We start from the raw sequence: 15,897 nt of genomic DNA on the forward strand, positions 1-15,897 counted from the left end.
TCTTAAAACCATTCTAGTCCGATGGTGCATTTTTGGTTATTTCTTTTCTCCGGTATTGAAATAAAAAATAAGCGTTTGTAGGGGGAGTTGAGGGAGGGGGGGGGGGGGGTGAAGGTGTGCGCCGGGTGCCTTAGCAACGTGAGCTTGTGAATCTCTGACATTAGCCTAGTTTCCCATTCACCTTGGCTCGAAAATGAAAAAAAGGTTATAAAATATTCGTATCTCTTCGTTGACAATGGTGCATAAACTTGTGCGTAAACCTGCTTGTTACAAACCCAACAACACAAGTTTGCTTTTATTGAATTAGGGCCGTTATTGTGTGACTCCAGCAAGAGTACCGTAGGGAGCCGCGAAATAGCGCATCCTGTGATGTGGCAAGGGGAAGTCACTCTAGCAATATCAACAAATCTACAACTGTCAAACTAATTTTAAAAGGATTTTTGCAGAATATCTTGGTTGTCAGCTAAGTTTTAGTATGTCATTCATTAACTATATATCTGATTTGTTTTGCTCCAGACAATTTACATTTTTAATTGCATGTGTTACATATTTTATCACGATTTCTATTCAGTTTCTGAAACAAAAAGTGGGTGGGGCTCTAGAAAATACTTTTAGTTATATTTAAAAACAACAGTTAGTAAGTTACAGTAAATGAGTTGTGCCGCTTGGATTTTATATTGATCCTGTAATGAAATTGTGACGATCTTTGCAATGACACAATGAGTCCCTGAGTGTTCAGAACTTTGTTAATGTTAACAACATTATATTAACTTAGTACATGTACAGTAGTGGCAGTGGTATAGGGGACTTCCAACAGCCTTGCTGTTGTGCTTACTTTTGTAGTGACATGGTTGTGGTGTCGACTCCAGGTCAAAAGGTTCTGGTTTTAAACCCCTATTTGGGCAGTCACTCTTTCTGTCACTCAAAAAAAAAATGGTGTCAGCAGTAGTTACATTGTACATGTAGTTACATGTACATGTGGTAATGAGCAGTAATTGAACTTGTACAGGTCAGTTTATCCAGGTGGTTCCAGTCCAATCTCAGCTAGCTTTTATAGCACTGTGGTTGTGGTGGTGTCTGCGGGTTAAAAGGTACGGTGTTCAAACCCCTTTTTGGGCATACACTCTTTCTTTCACAATACTTCATAGTTGTCAAGTTCAGTTGTCAAGTTCCAAATCTTTACTGCTTTGGAAGTTTAATAGACACACTTAAATATGATAGCACACCATCAAATACAAAATGTATACCATGTATAAAAGTTAAAAACAATGTTGTTAATCATGTTGTTAACTTTAACAAAAGTTCTGAACAAGCAGCCATTTTTTTCTGGGACCAATAACAATCCTAGTTCCAGATTACATGTACAACTTTCTACTCAGTCCTGAACTCCCAGATCTTAGACAGAATGTTTCTCGTTTTGCAGGTTATCTTCAATTAATCTTGCAGAGATGGGTCGAAAAGATGCCTCAGCAATGCATTCAGCCCCAGTAGATACTTACAGAAAGCAGATAGGTTTGATCTATTTATAAGGATTCTTACTGTAGATGCATGTACAGTTCTAACAAAAACTTTGCGAGAGATGTTCCATGTAATAATATATACATGTTGTTATTATAATTTCAATTGCACTAGCAGATCCTAAAGCATTCATCCAGCTCTCCAAATTTCTCCAAGTTAACTTTTCATGTCAATGTACGTAGTAGAATAAATATGAACAAAATGAATGAGAATGCATCATTTTTTAATAAAAAATTAGCCCCCGCATACACTTATTGTATTTTTTATTGGTTCCTTGGACTGGGAGAGCCTAAGTTGTGCTTCCAAGTGCGCTATTACTAAATTCCAATCCTGGATCCAGTCCTGAATCTCTGTAATATTTGGCTATTTCCATGAGCACTTAATAAATGTAAAGTCTACCTGCAGATCAATAAATGTACTCATATGCGTCTATGTAGCTATATACTGCTTTACCACAATGCTACCATTAACATTACATGGCTAGCATTATGTTTTTACACACTGTTCAAGTAATTGTTTTTTATAGTGTCAACTTCTACAAAGGTGGTATTTTGTTCGCAGGTAAACATGATTACAATAAAGAGAAGAAAAAGATGAAATCCTCAAAAGCAGCATCTGATCTAAAGAAATCCTCCTCACCTGTCAGGGTATAGTGAATAAACATGTTCAGAATACACAGAAAATCAGATATGCATGTATCTGTACATGTATGCTTCGTTGCCTTTGTTTTTGTGTTTAGATAAAAGTCCATAGTGATCATATGTCTGCATTTGTTTCTGCATGGTTAATTTCAGATATTTGCTAAATCGTGAAATAGTCAGTTAAGAGTACCTTACAACTGTCAGAATTTAAAAGTTCTATAGAGATATGAATAGTAATATACAGGGGAAATTCATCAAACAATAAAGATGTGAATCTTGTGCATTTCTGAATTATCGTTTTATAAATACTGAACTGTTTATAATTATTGGTAACAATAATATTGTTTTTAGCTCACCTGTCACGTAGTGACAAGGTGAGCTTTTGTGATCACTCTTCGTCCGTCGTCCGTCCGTCCGTCCGTCCGTTCACAATTGCTTGTGAACACAATAGAGGTCACAATTTTGATCTAATCTTTATGAAACTTAAACTTGGTCAGACTGATCATCTCTATAAAATCTAGGTCAAGTTCGATATTGGGTCATCTGGGGTCAAAAACTAGGTCACTAGGTCAATTAGTAGAAAAACCTTGTGAACACAATAGAGGTCACAATTTTAGCCTAATCTCAATGCAACTTGGTCAGAATGGTCATCTCTATAAAATCTAGGTCAAGTTCGATATTGGGTCATCCGCGGTCAATAATTAGGTCACTAGGTCAATTAGTAGAAGAACCTTGTGAACACAATAGAGGTCACAATTTTAGCCTAATCTCAATGCAAATTGGTCAGAATGATCATCTCTATAAAATGTAGGTCAAGTTCGATATTGGGTCATCAGCGGTCAACAACTAGGTCACTAGGTCAATTAGTACAAAAACCTTGTGAACACAATAGAGGTCACAATTTTAGCCTAATCTCAATGCAACTTGGTCAGAATAATCATCTCTATAAAATCTAGGTCAAGTTCGATATTGGGTCATCCGCAGTCAATAACTAGGTCACTAGGTCAATTATTAGAAAAACCTTGTGAACACAACAGAGGTCACAATTTTGACCTAATCTTTATGAAACTTGGTCAGACTGATCATCTCTATGAAATCTAGGTAAAGTTCGATATTGGGTCATCTGGGGTCAAAAACTAGGTCAGTAGGTCAATTAGTAGAAATACCTTGTGAACACATTAGAGGTCACAATTTTAGCCTAATCTCAATGCAACTTGGTCAGAATGATCATCTCTATAAAATCTAGGTCAAGTTCGATATTGGGTCATCCGCGGTCAATAACTAGGTCACTAGGTCAATTAGTAGAAAAACCTTGTGAACACAATAGAGGTCACAATTTTAGCCTAATCTCAATGCAAATTGGTCAGAATGATCATCGCTGTAAAATGTAGGTCAAGTTTGATATTGGGTCATTCACGGTCAATAACTAGGTCACTAGGTCAATTAGTACAAAAACCTTGTGAACACAATAGAGGTCACAATTTTAGCCTAATCTCAATGCAACTTGGTCAGAATGATCATCTCTATAAAATCTAGGTCAAGTTCGATATTGGGTCATCCGCGGTCAATAACTAGGTCACTAGGTCAATTAGTACAAAAACCTTGTGAACACAATAGAGGTCACAATTTTAGGCTAATCTTAATGCAACTTGGTCAGAATGATCATCTCTATAAAATCTGGGTCAAGTTCGATATTGGGTCATACGCAGTCAATAACTAGGTCACTAGGTCAATTATTAGAAAAACCTTGTGAACAAAATAGAGGTCACAATTTTAGCCTTATCTTAATGAAACTTGGTCAGAATGATCATCTTAACATAAGCTAGGTCAAGTTCCATATTGGGTCAACCCAGGTCAAAAACTAGGTCACTAGGTCAATTATTTTTATTTACCGGTGATATTTGAACATAAATGTCTATGTTTGAGAACTTTCAGCTGTTTCATATATCTGATAAATATGATTATCATTTTGCAAGTGCAACTACCGACTCTTAAATAATGTCTATTTGGATTTTCTTGTATCATTCTATTTATGGCAGATATTAATTGTTCTTATTAAGACTTACAATCACATTATATAAATATTTTTGGATTTATTATTGATTTACATAACCATACGTAATTCTACTAAATTTTATTTCCAATTTATAATAATATCTTTTTAGATTTTTTTTTATGAAATTGCCTTTTTAGCTCACCTGTCACTTTGTGACATGGTGAGCTTTTGTGATCGCCTTTTGTCCGTCGTGCGGCGTGCGTCGTCCGTCAACAATTTACTTAAAAGACATCTCCTCCTTAACCGCTAGGCCAATATTAATAAAACTTCATAGGTTCCTTGGGTTGTCTTCTATCAAAGTTGTTCAAAGAATTCAATTCCATACAGAACTCTGGTTGCCATGGCAACCAAAAGGAAAAACTTTAAAAATCTTCTTCTCCCAAACCACAAGGCTTAGGCCGTTGATATATGGTAGGTAGGATCACCAAATGGTCCTCTACCAAGATTGTTCAAATTATGGCCCTGGGGTCAAAATTGGCCACGTCCCGGGGGTCATGGGTTTTCTCTATATGTTTATAGTGAAAACTTAAAAAATCTTCTCCTCTGAACTTACTTGGCCTAGAGCTTAGATATTTGGCATGGTTCATCGTCTGGTGGACCTCTACAAAGTTTGTTCAAATTATGGCCCTGGGGTCAAAATTTGCCCCGCCCCGGGGGGTCATGGGTTTTCTCTATATGTTTATAGTGAAAACTTAAAAAATCTTCTCCTCTGAACTTACTTGGCCTAGAGCTTAGATATTTGGCATGGTTCATCGTCTAGTGGACCTCTACAAAGTTTGTTCAAATTATGGCCCTGGGGTCAAAATTGGCCCCGACCCGGGGGGTCATGGGTTTTCTCTATATGTTTATAGTGAAAACCTTAAAAATCTTCTCCTCTGAACTTACTTGGCTTAGAGCTTAGATATTTGGCATGGTTCATCGTCTAGTGGACCTTTACAAAGTTTGTTCAAATTATGGCCCTGGGGTCAAAGTTGGCCCCGTCCCGGGGGGTCATGGGTTTTCTCTATATGTTTATAGTGAAAACTTCAAAAATCTTCTCCTCTGAACTTACTTGGCCTAGAGCTTAGATATTTGGCATGATTCATCGTCTAGTGGACCTCTACAAAGTTTGTTCAAATTATGGCCCTGGGGTCAAAATTGGCCCCGCCCCGGGGGGTCATGGGTATTCTCTATATGTTTATAGTTAAAACTTCAAAAATCTTCTCCTCTGAACTTACTTGGACTAGAGCTTAGATATTTGGCATGATTCATTGTCTAGTGGACCTTTACAAAGATTGTTCAAATTATGGCCTTGGGGTCAAAATTGGCCCCGCCCCGGGGGTCATGGGTATACTTGATATGTTTATAGTTAAAACTTAAAAAATCTTCTCCTCTTAACTTACTTGGACTAGAGCTTAGATATTTGGCATGATTCATCGTCTAGTGGACCTCTACAAAGTTTGTTCAAATTTTGGCCTTTGGGTCAAAATTGGCGCTGCCCCGAGGGGTCATGGGTTTTCTCTATATGTTTATAGTGAAAACCTTAAAAAATCTTCTCCTCTGAACTTACTTGGCCTAGAGCTTAGATATTTGGCATGGTTCATCGTCTGGTGGACCTCTACAAAGTTTGTTCAAATTATGGCCCTGGGGTCAAAATTGGCCCCGCCCCGGGGGGTCATGGGTTTTCTCTATATGTTTATAGTGAAAACTTAAAAAATCTTCTCCTCTGAACTTACTTGGCCTAGAGCTTAGATATTTGGCATGGTTCATCGTCTAGTGGACCTCTACAAAGTTTGTTCAAATTATGGCCCTGGGGTCAAAATTGGCCCCGACCCGGGGGGTCATGGGTTTTCTCTATATGTTTATAGTGAAAACCTTAAAAATCTTCTCCTCTGAACTTACTTGGCCTAGAGCTTAGATATTTGGCATGGTTCATCGTCTAGTGGACCTCTACAAAGTTTGTTCAAATTATGGCCCTGGGGTCAAAGTTGGCCCCGTCCCGGGGGGTCATGGGTTTTCTCTATATGTTTATAGTGAAAACTTCAAAAATCTTCTCCTCTGAACTTACTTGGCCTAGAGCTTAGATATTTGGCATGATTCATCGTCTAGTGGACCTCTACAAAGTTTGTTCAAATTATGGCCCTGGGGTCAAAATTGGCCCCGCCCCGGGGGGTCATGGGTATTCTCTATATGTTTATAGTTAAAACTTCAAAAATCTTCTCCTCTGAACTTACTTGGACTAGAGCTTAGATATTTGGCATGATTCATTGTCTAGTGGACCTTTACAAAAATTGTTCAAATTATGGCCTTGGGGTCAAAATTGGCCCCGCCCCGGGGGTCATGGGTATACTTGATATGTTTATAGTTAAAACTTAAAAAATCTTCTCCTCTTAACTTACTTGGACTAGAGCTTAGATATTTGGCATGATTCATCGTCTAGTGGACCTCTACAAAGTTTGTTCAAATTTTGGCCTTTGGGTCAAAATTGGCGCTGCCCCGAGGGGTCATGGGTTTTCTCTATATGTTTATAGTGAAAACCTTAAAAAATCTTCTCCTCTGAACTTACTTGGCCTAGAGCTTAGATATTTGGCATGATTCATCGTCTAGTGGACCTCTACAAAGTTTGTTCAAATTATGGCCCTTGGGTCAAAATTGGCCCCGCCCGGGGGGTCATGGATTTTCTCTATATGTTTATAGTGAAAACTTAAAAAATCTTCTCCTCTGAACTTACTTGGCCTAGAGCTTAGATATTTGGCATGATTCATCGTCTAGTGGTCCTCTACAAAGTTTGTTCAAATTATGGCCCTGGGGTCAAAATTGGCCCCGACCCGGGGGGTCATGGGTATTCTCTATATGTTTATAGTTGAAACTTCAAAAATCTTCTCCTCTGAACTTACTTGGACTAGAGCTTAGATATTTGGCATGATTCATCGTCTAGTGGACCTTTACAAAGATTGTTCAAATTATGGCCTTGGATTCAAAATTGGCCCCGCCCCGGGGGTAATGGGTTTTCTCTATATGTTTATAGTGAAAACTTCAAAAATCTTCTCCTTTGAACTTACTTGGACTAGAGCTTAGATATTTGGCATGGTTCATCGTCTAGTTGACCTCTACAAAGATTGTTCAAATTATGGCCTTGGGGTCAAAATTGACCCCGCCCTGGGGGGTCATGGGTATACTTGATATGTTTATAGTTAAAACTTCAAAACTCTTCTCCTCTTAACTTACTTGGACTAGAGCTTAGATATTTGGCATGATTCATCGTCTAGTGGACCTCTACAAAGATTGTTCAAATTATGGCCTTTGGGTCAAAATTGGCCCCGCCCCGGGGGGTCATGGGTTTTCTCTATATGTTTATAGTAAATAAAATCAAAAATCTCTTCTGAACTTACGTTGCTTAGAGCTTAGATATTTGGCATGATTCATCGTCTAGTGGACCTCTACAAAGATTGTTCAAAATTGGCCCCGCCCCGGGGGGTCATGGGTTTTCTCTATATGTTTATAGTTAAAACTTCAAAAATCTTCTCCTCTGAACTTACTTGGACTAGAGCTTAGATATTTGGCATGATTCATCATCTAGTGGACCTCTATAAAGATTGTTCAAATTATGGCCTTGGGGTCAAAATTGGCCCCGCCCCCTTGGGGGTCATGGGTTTTCTCTATATGTTTATAGTGAAAACTTCAAAAATCATCTCCTCTGAACTTACGTGGCTTAGAGCTTAGATATTTGGCATGATTCATCGTCTAGTGGACCTCTACAAAGTTTGTTCAATTTATGGCCCTGGGGTCAACATTGGCCACACCCCGGGGCTGATGGTTTTTCTCTATATGGGTTATAGTGAAAACTTAAAAAATCTTCTCCGAACTCACAAAGACAAATAACGTCTTAATTTAAACTGGATAACATATTTAGTACACATACCAATTTTCAATATGGGCCACATACAACAATTAATTACAAATATACATATATAGATACACACGTAAAATCAAGTAGTGACAAGAGCTTAGATATTTGGCATGATATACCATCTAGTTGACTTGTACCAATATTGTTCAATCTTTGGCTCTGGGGTCAAAAAATGGCCCCACCCGGGCGGTCATGGGTTTCCTTATATATGTATATGATGAAAACTTAAGTAATCTTCTTCTCCGAAACCAAAAGGCGAAGGCCTTAGATATTTGGTATGAAGCATCGTTTATCGGACCACTATTAAGATTGTTCAAACTTTAGCCCTGGGGTCAAAATTGGCCACGCCCCGTGTTCATAGGCTTAGGTTTTCAATATTTGTATATAATGGAAGAATGTGCAATATATGACAGGTGAGCGATTCAGGGCCATTTGGCCCTCTTGTTATGAAAAGTGAAGAATATAGGTTGATGCAAAAAATGTTTTTTTTCCCAAGTTTTAATGCATTTTCATGATAAAAAGATTTTAACCTTTATGATTTTTTAGCTCACCTGTCACGTAGTGACAAGGTGAGCTTTTGTGATCACTCTTCGTCCGTCGTCCGTCCGTCCGTCCGTCCGTCCGTCCGTTCACAATTGCTTGTGAACACAATAGAGGTCACAATTTTGACCTAATCTTTATGAAACTTGGTCAGACTGATCATCTCTATAAAATCTAGGTCAAGTTCGATATTGGGTCATCTGGGGTCAAAAACTAGGTCACTAGGTCAATTAGTAGAAAAACCTTGTGAACACAATAGAGGTCACAATTTTAGCCTAATCTCAATGCAACTTGGTCAGAATGGTCATCTCTATAAAATCTAGGTCAAGTTCGATATTGGGTCGTCCGCGGTCAATAATTAGGTCACTAGGTCAATTAGTAGAAAAACCTTGTGAACACAATAGAGGTCACAATTTTAGCCTAATCTCAATGCAACTTGGTCAGAATGATCATCTCTATAAAATGTAGGTCAAGTTCGATATTGGGTCATCTGCGGTCAACAACTAGGTCACTAGGTCAATTAGTACAAAAACCTTGTGAACACAATAGAGGTCACAATTTTAGCCTAATCTCAATGCAACTTGGTCAGAATAATCATCTCTATAAAATCTAGGTCAAGTTCGATATTGGGTCATCCGCAGACAATAACTAGGTCACTAGGTCAATTATTAGAAAAACCTTGTGAACACAACAGAGGTCACAATTTTGACTAATCTTTATGAAACTTGGTCAGACTGATCATCTCTATGAAATCTAGGTCAAGTTCGATATTGGGTCATCTGGGGTCAAAAACTAGGTCAGTAGGTCAGTTAGTAGAAATACCTTGTGAACACATTAGAGGTCACAATTTTAGCCTAATCTCAATGCAACTTGGTCAGAATGATCATCTCTATAAAATCTAGGTCATGTTCGATATTGGGTCATCTGTGGTCAATAACTAGGTCACTAGGTCAATTAGTACAAAAACCTTGTGAACACAATAGAGGTCACAATTTTAGCCTAATCTCAATGCAACTTGGTCAGAATGATCATCTCTATAAAATCTAGGTCAAGTTCGATATTGGGTCATCCACGGTCAATAACTAGGTCACTAGGTCAATTAGTACAAAAACCTTGTGAACACAATAGAGGTCACAATTTTAGGCTAATCTTAATGCAACTTGGTCAGAATGATCATCTCTATAAAATCTGGGTCAAGTTCGATATTGGGTCATACACAGTCAATAACTAGGTCACTAGGTCAATTATTAGAAAAACCTTGTGAACAAAATAGAGGTCACAATTTTAGACTTATCTTAATGAAACTTGGTCAGAATGATCATCTTAACATAAGCTAGGTCAAGTTCCATATTGGGTCAACCCAGGTCAAAAACTAGGTCACTAGGTCAATTAGAAGAAAAACCTTGTGAACACAATAGAGGTCACAATTTTAGCCTAATCTCAATGCAACTTGGTCAGAATGATCATCTCTTTAAAATGTAGGTCAAGTTCGATATTGGGTCATCCGCGGTAAACAACTAGGTCACTAGGTCAATTAGTACAAAAACCTTGTGAACACAATAGAGGTCACAATTTTAGCCTAATCTCAATGCAAGTTGGTCAGAATAATCATCTCTATAAAATCTAGGTCAAGTTCGATATTGGGTCATCCGCAGTCAATAACTAGGTCACTAGGTCAATTATTAGAAAAACCTTGTATGTTTATAGTGAAAACTTAAAAAATCTTCTCCTCTGAACTTACTTGGCCTAGAGCTTAGATATTTGGCATGATTCATCGTCTAGTGGAACTCTACAAAGTTTGTTCAAATTATTGCCCTTGGGTCAAAATTGGCCCCGCCCCGGGGGGTCATGGGTTTTCTTTATATGTTTATAGTGAAAACTTAAAAAATCTTCTCCTCTGAACTTACTTGGCCTAGAGCTTAGATATTTGGCATGATTCATCGTCTAGTGGACCTCTACAAAATTTGTTCAAATTATGGCCCTGGGGTCAAAATTGGCCCCGCCCCGGGGGGGGGGGGGGGTCATGCGTATTCTCTATATGTTTATAGTTAAAACTTCAAAATCTTCTCCTCTGAACTTACTTTGACTAGAGCTTAGATATTTGGCATGATTCATCGTCTAGTGGACATCTACAAAGTTTGTTCAAATTATGGCCCTGGGGTCAAAATTGGCCCCGCCCCGGGGGGGTCATGGGTATTCTCTATATGTTTATAGTTAAAACTTAAAAAAATCTTCCCCTCTGAACTTACTTGGAATAGAGCTTAGATATTTGGCATGATTCATCGTCTAGTGGACCTTTACAAAGATTGTTCAAATTATGGCCTTGGGGTCAAAATTGGCCCCGCCCCGGGGAGTCATGGGTTTTCTCTATATGTTTATAGTGAAAACTTCAAAAATCTTCTCCTTTGAACTTACTTGGACTAGAGCTTAGATATTTGGCATGATTCATCGTCTAGTGGACTTCTACAAAGATTGTTCAAATTATGGCCTTGGGGTCAAAATTGGCCCCGCCCAGGGGGGTCATGAGTATACTTGATATGTTTATAGTTAAAACTTCAAAAATCTTCTCCTCTTAACTGACTTGGACTAGAGCTTATATATTTGGCATGATTCATCGTCTAGTGGACCTCTACAAAGTTTGTTCAAATTATTGCCCTTGGGGTCAAAATTGGCCCCGCCCCGGGGGGTCATGGGTTTTCTTTATATGTTTATAGTGAAAACTTAAAAAATCTTCTCCTCTGAACTTACTTGGCCTAGAGCTTAGATATTTGGCATGATTCATCGTCTAGTGGACCTCTACAAAGTTTGTTCAAATTATGGCCCTGGGGTCAAAATTGGCCCCGCCCCGGGGGGGGTCATGGGTATTCTCTATATGTTTATAGTTAAAACTTCAAAAACTTCTCCTCTGAACTTACTTGGACTAGAGCTTATATATTTGGCATGATTCATCGTCTAATGGACCTTTACAAAGATTGTTCAAATTATGGCCTTGGGGTCAAAATTGGCCCCGCCCCGGGGGGTCATGGGTTTTCTCTATATGTTTATAGTGAAAACTTCAAAAATCTTCTCCTCTGAACTTACTTTGACTAGAGCTTAGATATTTGGCATGATTCATCGTCTAGTGGACATCTAAAAAGTTTGTTCAAATTATGGCCCTGGGGTCAAAATTGGCCCCGCCCCAGGGGGGTCATGGGTATTCTCTATATGTTTATAGTTAAAACTTAAAAAAATCTTCTCCTCTGAACTTACTTGGACTAGAGCTTAGATATTTGGCATGATTCATCGTCTAGTGGACCTTTACAAAGATTGTTCAAATTATGGCCTTGGGGTCAAAATTGGCCCCGCCCCGGGGAGTCATGGGTTTTCTCTATATGTTTATAGTGAAAACTTCAAAAATCTTCTCCTTTGAACTTACTCGGACTAGAGCTTAGATATTTGGCATGATTCATCGTCTAGTGGACTTCTAAAAAGATTGTTCAAATTATGGCCTTGGGGTCAATATTGGCCCCGCCCAGGGGGGTCATGAGTATACTTGATATGTTTATAGTTAAAACTTCAAAAATCTTCTCCTCTTAACTTACTTGGACTAGAGCTTATATATTTGGCATGATTCATCGTCTAGTGGACCTTTACAAAGATTGTTCAAATTATGGCCTTGGGGTCAAAATTGGGCCCGCCCCGGGGGGTTAGGGTATTTTCTATATGTTTATAGTTAAAACTTCAAAAATCTTCTCCTTTGAACTTACTTGGACTAGAGCTTAGATATTTGGCATGATTCATCGTCTAGTGGACCTCTACAAAGATTGTTCAAATTATGGCCTTGGGGTCAAAATTGGCCCCGCCCCGGGGGGTCATGGGTTTTCTCTATATGTTTATAGTGAAAACTTCAAAAATCATCTCCTCTGAACTTACGTGGCTTAGAGCTTAGATATTTGGCATGATTCATTGTCTAGTGGACCTCTACAAAATTTGTTCAAATTATGGCCCTGGGGTCAAAATTGGCCACACCCCGGGGCTGATGGGTTTTCTCTATATGTGTTATAGTGAAAACTTACAAAAACTTCTCCGAACTCACAAAGACAAGTAACGTCTTAATTTAAACTGGATAACATATTTAGTACACATACCAATTTTCAATATGGGCCACATACAACAATTAATAACAAATATACATATATAGATACACACGTAAAATCAAGTAGTACAGGATATATCATCTAGTTGACTTGTACCAATATTGTTCAATCTTTGGCCCTGGGGTCAAAAAATGGCCCCACCCGGGCGGTCATGGGTTTCCTTATATATGTATATGATGAGAACTTAAAAAATCTTCTTCTCCGAAACCAAAAGGCGAAGGCCTTAGATATTTGGTATGAAGCATCGTTTATTGGACCACTATAAAGATTGTTCAAACTTTAGCCCTGGGGTCAAAATTGGCCACGCCCCGTGTTCATAGGCTTAGGTTTTCAATATTTGTATATAAAAGAAGCATAAAAAAAAAATTCTCTCCGAATTCACAAGGACTAGAGCTATTTGGCATAATACATCATTAAGTGGACCTCTACCTTTATTGTCCAAACTTTGGCATTGGGGTAAAAAATGACCCAGACTTTTAAAAAACCTTAACTACTTTGAACCATCCAGATTTCTTATCAAACCAATGTGCAATATATGACAGGTGAGCGATTCAGGGCCATTTGGCCCTCTTGTTTTTAATTAATAGCTTTATGGCAACACTATTGCTTATATCTTTTATTTGTAACTTAATCAAGCAAGCTTATGCCTTAAATTGAAAACATATGTTTGCCCCAGCCTATATAATGCGCACTTAAAGCCAAAAACGATGCCCATTCCTCTGCAACATTTTTTTCCCCAATTTTGTTTAAATTGAGTAGTTTTACCAAAACAGCAACCGGCTAATACTTATTTAAGCAGAATTTGCTAAATCCTTGTCTTAAGTCATTCAATTTTAAGTATCGTTACTCACGCTTTTTTGGAAATATACCCTTTTTCTGTCACAAATTGAATACACACAAAATTTTGTTTTTCAATGTCTGAGCCCATAAAACATTAGTCTCTTATAATTATATTGTATTTAATTTTAATGTTTTATTTCCAGGACACAGCACTGGTGATAGTGACTGGGCTGTTAATCGTGATGGGAATGTATTTCGGACTGTACTGGTATCTTAACAGAGACCAAGTTTGACCAACCAGAAATAAATGGGCCTGAAATAAACGGGCTCCATTTTAATGGATGTTGAAAGACAAAGGACACATTTTATTGGATATTTGTCAGAGCTATTATAGCTTGATAAGCAAGAATTTGACAGTGACAAAACTGTAGGAAAGTCTCATTCAGTTCACAAACACAAGTAAATAAATTGTGTATGAGCGATCTATTTGCTTTTCTTGTTCAAAGGGAGGCCATCCAATGACTCACTATGGCTACATTTTTATAGTAGCATGTAGCTTTCACATGTTTGTGAAATATTACACAGAGGAAGGTTGTAAGTGAATTTCTTTGTACCACGGACCTATAAAGCTTATACAGTTTATACGTCCGTTTTTGTACAGATTGTTAAATAATATTGGAATGGTGCATGGGGAATTTCCAAAACGTTATGGTGAAAGCACAGCACATTTTTAAAAGTGCTATCCAATCTTCATTTATAAACAGTCGAGACTCGCTATGTCAAACTCCTTTATCTCGATGTTCTGGTTATGTCAAACTGTTTTTGAATGTGTTGTGTTTTGTAAGTCATGTCTTGTATTTCTGTTACGACTTCGTCATAGCGATTTTTGACTGCCTAGCATTTTATCTATGAAAGGTGTTAGAACTACATGTAGAAATGTCAGCATCATGATTTTGGATGCTATTTATTGACTAGTCTACCATTGAATTACATCTTTTCACTTGCATTTATAAATTGTAAATTTATTAATTTATTATATTTTTTAAATGCTCTAAATTTGTTGATCACAGGAGACTCAAATTAATATTTGAAATATGATTTACGATTTACAGTCTTACAGACATCTGCATTAGAATAGGCCGATTGTTCAGATCTTTGTTAAAGTTAACAAAAATAATAACGTTGTTAACCGGATAGTTGGTTATATAATTTTTTTTCCATCTCTGGAAGTTTTATAGCAATTCATGGGCTACTGTTTTTTCTTTTTAGATTTGAGACTACTGTTTCAGCTGTTCTTGTTTTATTTAATTGTGTTAGTAATTGTGTTCAACTCCATGTATTTACCTTTTAAAAGTTAACAAAGATGTTGTTAATCGAGTTGTTAACTTGAACAAAGTTCTGAACAATCAGATCAATGTCACATGGACCACTTATTATATACCTCAACGTTTTCATGAACTTTAGATAATAACATTTTTTCTTGACTTGACTTGATAGAAGCAAATTACTTCGGTTAAGCAATAACTTAAGCGATTAAGATGTACTGATTTATATTCCTACTATGTTCTTGCTATCCCTCTTCTTGCATAATAACCTCATATTCCACAATGTGCATCTTGGAGAAACTAAATATTTTGAACGAATACCAAAGATTAATGTATGACTTTATTGCATATTTTTAAAATTTCGCCTCCTTTGTTATTCTTTCATCTTTGCTTCTATTGTCCTTGTGTTTGTTTGCTATTATAAGATAGGTCTGTTCTGACAAAGGACCATGCTTTATTCCAATGGTTCAATTACAGGTTCTTTGCTGGAATGTTATGGTTACACATGTTTTAGCCGAATGTTGCTTTGCTTGAATGTTATGGTTACGCATGTTTTAGCCGAATGTTGCTTTGCTTGAATGTTATGGTTACACATGTTTTATCTGAATGTTGCTTTGCTTGAATGTTATGGTAACGCATGTTTTAGCCGAATGTTGCTTTGCTTGAATGTTATGGTTACGCATGTTTTAGCCGAATGTTGCTTTGCTTGAATGTTATGGTTACGCATGTTTTAGCCGAATGTTGCTTTGCTTGAATGTTATGGTTACGCATGTTTTAGCCGAATGTTGCTTTGCTTGAACGTTATGGTTACGCATGTTTTAGCCGAATGTTGCTTTGCTTGAACGTTATGGTTACGCATGTTTTAGCCGAATGTTGCTTTGCTTGAATGTTATGGTTACGCATGTTTTAGCCGAATGTTGCTTTGCTTGAATGTTATGGTTACGCATGTTTTAGCCGAATGTTGCTTTGCTTGAATGTTATGGTTACGCATGTTTTAGCCGAATGTTGCTTT

General features: G+C 37.6%; 1 long non-coding RNA gene across 1 annotated transcript; it reads left to right on the forward strand.

The window, feature by feature from the left end:
• The first annotated feature begins 366 nt into the window (after nucleotides 1-366).
• LOC128244784 (uncharacterized) lies at nucleotides 367-15,674 on the forward strand. The gene is made up of 4 exons (XR_008262990.1): nucleotides 367-473; nucleotides 1,424-1,512; nucleotides 2,080-2,165; nucleotides 13,764-15,674. It is a non-coding gene; the product is annotated as an uncharacterized LOC128244784 (long non-coding RNA).
• The last annotated feature ends 223 nt before the right edge of the window (nucleotides 15,675-15,897 follow it).

This window comes from Mya arenaria, chromosome 8 (genome assembly GCF_026914265.1).
Source record: "Mya arenaria isolate MELC-2E11 chromosome 8, ASM2691426v1".
Classification (NCBI taxonomy): domain Eukaryota; kingdom Metazoa; phylum Mollusca; class Bivalvia; order Myida; family Myidae; genus Mya; species Mya arenaria.